Consider the following 5042-nt stretch of genomic DNA (forward strand, 5'->3'; position numbering starts at 1 on the left):
GCTGCAGGTGCCAAGCCTCTTCACACACTTTTTAATTGTGACTCTTTTGACAGGAATCATCTTAGCAATCACCTCCTCATATTTCCTTTCCTTATTGACTCTTTATCAAAAGACTTCATTATTAACTTTATAAAACATTTTCCCTTTCCATTTATAAAGGATGAAAAACTGAAAATTCCAGCCACATATATCTTCTTATTCTTTCATCTCTTTGGTAATTATCAATGGCCTTCTGTATTAGTGATATATCGTAATGTATTAAAATATAGCACACCAAAATGTAGTAGCTTGAAACAACAATTTATTTAGTTCAGGCAGGGCTAAATATTTTGTCTATGCTCTACAGTATTAGCTATTACACCTCTAAGTCAGGGAGCCTAAATCATGTAAGCGCTCACTAGCTCATATCGTATTCACGGTATCATCCGGAGCTGGCAGCCAGAACACCAGCAGGCCTCTCTGTGTAGCTGTTTGGCTCTCACAGCATGGTGGCTGGGCTTCAAGAAACAGGTACTAAAAGCCACCACTTTCATAAAGCCTGGGCCCATAAATCGGCACAAATATGCTGTGAATTATATGATATCCTATTGGTCAAATAGTCACAGGGCCTGGATTCAGGAGAAGGGGACCTGATCCTTTCTCTCCATGGAAAGTATGTCAAAGGGTTTTAGGGTCATATTTAAAATGCCACACATTCTCTGAAATACATCACCTGTCTTCACTATATCACTTCTGTGCTCATATGAAGGTGACACTGAAAATTTTTTTCAGCCAGGCATGATGACTCCCATCTATTAATTCTAGCACTCTAGGAGGCCAACATGGGTGGATTGCTTGAACTCAGGAGTTCAAGATCAGCCTAAGCAAGAGCAAGACTCCATCTTTATAAAAAAACAGAAAAATTAGCCAGGCATCCTGGCAGGCATCTATAGTCCCAGCTACTCAGGAGGCTGAGGCAACAAGATCGCTTGAACCCAAAAGTTTGAGGTTGCTGTAAGCTATGATGCCACAGCACTCTACTTAAGGTGACAGAGTGAGATTTTGTATAAAAAAAACCCAAAAAACAGAAACAAAATGTTCTTCCATGGGTACTTACCTATGTTTGCACAAATCATGGGAGCTAACAATTCATTCAACACCTTTCTTGTTCACTGAAGAGAGATATGCATACCTAAACTATGGAGATTATAATAACCAGATTATAGCAGAACAGGACTTACTACTCCTTTGGTCTATTCTACCCCACGGGTCAAGGGGGCACCTTTGGGCAAGTTAAGGCAGTTCAGCCATTGCAGCAGCAGAAGAAATGAAGGGGTAAGTTGGAAGCTAGAGGAAACTCCCAGACAATAACATGCAATACATAACATTTAACCATGGCCTGTTTCTAGGACATGCTGCAGTTGGCTATGGCCAGTGGGGAGGTGAAAAGCGGCCTAGGGAGGGAACATCAGAAGGCAGCCAGACAAAGTCAGCCCAGACTGGTGGTATCAAAGTGCTCAGCACCCAGAGCAGCAATTGCTCCTTTTCTTCCCATCCCTACCCCAGCATCACCTGCAGGCTCAGGCTGTTTATTCTTTTATTCATTTAGCATACATGCCTGCCAGTGACAGTGAGGTCTGCAGGTATGTTAAGAAATTGTCTACTGTCTCACTGCCATAGTGTGTGGCCAATCTACTTGTCTGGGCCTTAGCCTAAGTTCCTGGCGTTATTCCCTCCTCTGTGTTGTCAACTGCCCTCCAACATGTAGACACACACGTTCTTACTTAGGACCTGTATACAACTTCCTCTTATCTAGCACCTGGTGCCTTCACACTGAGGGCTGAACCCACCCTAGTCTTCCTCACCTCTAAAGATATCTCTCCCTATCCCAGACATCCATGGATACTGAAACCACAGCTACCTCAAAATTTGTATGTCGAGCCTCTCTTCTTACCTCCCCTGCCCCAGCTCTGACCATCAGTGTGAAGGGAGTTTACCACACATCCACATAGTGGTTCCAACCTTTTGGGAAGCGCCCCTCTTACCTCCCTAAATGCTTGCAACCGTACTAAGGAGTGTACCTTGGACCTTCCCAAGACTCACACTAGCAGGATCACCACTAGGCTATACGGTGCCTTTGTGAGAACTTTTTAAAAGTACCCCGGGGTCTCTCCTTGGAGCAGCGCGGCAAAGAGTAGAGTGATGGCTACGGAGGTGGGAGCCATGGCAGGACAAGCATTTAGAAAGTTTCTTCCACTCTTCGACTGGGTATTGGTTGAAAAGTGTGCAGCCGAAACTGTAACCAAAGGAGCATTATGCTTCCAGGAAAATCTCAAGGAAAATTATTGCAAGCAACAGTAGGGGCTGTTGGGTCAGGCTCTAAAGGAAAGGGTGGAGAGATCCAACCAGTTAGTGTGAAAGTTGGAGATAAAGTTCTTTTCCTTGAATATGGAGGCACTAAAGTAGTTCTAGATGACAAGGATTATTTCTTATTTAGAGATGGTGACATTCTTGGAAAGTATGTAAACTGAAATAAATCACTATTAAAATGTCATTGAGGCTTGGCGCCTGTGGCTCAAGTGGCTAAGGCCCCAGCCACATACACCCAAGGTGGCGAGTTCAAATCCAGCCCAGGCCCGCCAAACAACAATGAAGGCTGCAACCAAAAAATAGCCAGGTGTTGTGGTGGGCGCCTGTGGTCCCAGCAACTTGGGAGGCTGAGGCAGGAGACTCTCTTGAGCCCAGAAGTTGGAGGTTGCTATGAGCTGTGATGCCACAGCACTCTACCCAGGGGGACAGCTTGAGGCTCTGTCTCAAAAAAAAAATGGCATTGACATGAAGCGGCCCATTCCACTGAAGTTCTGAAATCTTGCATCATGTAAATAATTTCCATGTCCCTCTTTTATAATAAATTGATGATATGTAAACTGCTGACATCCCATGTGGAATGTTTAGTTTCACTGTACTGATATAAACATTTCCAAATAAAAATATGTAAATGAAAAAAAAAAAAAGTACCCCTCTGGGTGGTCACAGCTCTGTAAACTTAGAACAGAAGAGGACAAAACGTGCTCTGGAGTCCCATCTCTGTGAGCCTGCTTCAGCTTGATGCATATGTCCCTCAGAAGAACATACGTGGGAACCTACTGCCCCATGTGAGACTATTAAGAGGTGGGGACTTTGGGAAGGAGATTAGGTCATGAAGACTCTACCTTGGAGATGGGATTAGCAGCATTTAGAAAGAGGCTTCAGAGCTGCCTCTCCACTTGCCCTTCCGCCATGTGAGGGCACTACAAAGACGCCTTCACCAGACACGAAGTGTGCTAGGGCCTTCCTCTCGGACTTCCCAACCTCCAGAACGTTAATAAATACATTTCTATTCTTTATAAATTACCCAGTCTTTTTTTAGCAGGCCCAACTTACTAAGATAGTTAGCTAGGGACGTTACAAACAGACAGCTGTAAAATGAGCACATTGTCTTTGGCTGCCAGGCTTAGTGAGTTCCTTAAGCTCACTGGTGGCTTACTAAATGCCCTAAGCTCAGAAATGGTCTAGCCCTTTCTGTTCCACTCCTATGTTAGTGACACTTTCCACTACCTTCCAATGAGTAAGTGTCTCCTTATCACAAAACAAAAGGAATTAAAATAGTCATCACTAGATCCTATCAGGTCATAATTTTCCCAGAACTTCTTTTAGAAGTAGGCCCAATGAATACCATCAAAATTATCCGTAGATTCTCTAAAAACTTTTATTTATTTATTTTTTGTTTTTGAGACAGAGAGTCTCACTATGTCACCCTCGGTAGAGTGTCACAGCTCACAGCAACCTCAAACTCTTGGGATTAAGCAAATTTTCTTGCCTCAGCCCCTCAAGTAGCCACAGGCACCCACCACTACGCCCAGTTATTTTTTGGTTGCACTTGTCATTGTTGTTCAGCTGGCCCAGGCTGGGTTAGAACCCACCAGCCTCGGTATATGTGGCTGGCACAGTGACCACTGTGCCATGTGTGCTGAACCAGCACCAGCCTTTCATTAGAAAATAAATAGGCCTTGGCTCACCGCCTGTAGCTCAAGCCGCTAGGGCACCAGCCACATACACCAGAGCTGGCAGGTTCGAATCCAGCCCAGCCTGCCAAACAACAATGACAACTCCAATAAACAATAGCCGGGCATTGTGGTGGGCACCTGCAGTCCCAGCTACTTGGGTGGCTGAGGCAAGAGGATCACTTGAGCCCAGGAGTTTGAGGTTGCTGTGAGCTATGATGCCATAGCACTTTACCCAGAGTGATAGCTTGAGACTGTCTCAAAAGAAAAGGGCGGTGACTATGGCTCAGTGAGTGGGGTGCCGGCCCCATATAATGAGAGTGGCGTGTTCAAACCTGGCCCCGGCCAAACTGCAACAACAACAACAACAACAACAACAAAAGAAAATAGCCAGGCATTGTGGGGGGTGCCTGTGGTCCCAGCTACTCAGGAGGCTGAGACAATAGAATCAGAGCTGGATGTTGCTGTGAGCTGTGACGCCACAGCACTCTACTGAGGGGGACAAACTGAGACTCTGTCTCTAAAAAAAAGAAAAGAAATAGGCCACGCCAGGTGGCTCATGCCTGTAATCCTATCACTCTGGGAGGCAGAGGCAGGCAGATAGCCTGAGCTCAGGAGTTGGAGACCAGCCTCAGCAAGAGCAAGATCTCATCTCTACTAAAAATAGAAAAACTACCCAGGCATAGTGGTGCATGCCTATATCCCCAGGTACTCAGGAGGCCTGGGCAAAAGAATTGATCAAACCCAAAAGTTGAAAGTTGCTGTGAGCTATGACACTACGGCACTCTACCTAGGGTGAGAGAGTGAGACACTGTCTCAAAAAAAAAAAAAAAGAAGAAGAAGAAATTAAATAGTCAAGAAAAGCAGGAAAATGACAATGTCTAAAAATATAGCAGGGGATAGCAAATTATGGTATATGGGTCAAACTTGGTCTGTTGCTTATTTTTTAAAATAAAGTTTTTTAAAAAATAGGCTCGGCTCCTGTGGCTTAAGTGGCTAAGGCGCCAGCCACATACACCT

The 5042-nt window shown here is 44.8% G+C and overlaps 1 pseudogene; it reads left to right on the plus strand.

Annotated features, from left to right (window-relative positions):
* The first annotated feature begins 2197 nt into the window (after positions 1–2197).
* On the plus strand, positions 2198–2523 carry LOC100965674 (annotated as a pseudogene).
* Positions 2524–5042: the final 2519 nt, after the last annotated feature.

The sequence above is a fragment of the Otolemur garnettii genome, unplaced genomic scaffold, assembly GCF_000181295.1.
Source record: "Otolemur garnettii isolate 467f Iridium unplaced genomic scaffold, OtoGar3 scaffold00163, whole genome shotgun sequence".
Classification (NCBI taxonomy): domain Eukaryota; kingdom Metazoa; phylum Chordata; class Mammalia; order Primates; family Galagidae; genus Otolemur; species Otolemur garnettii.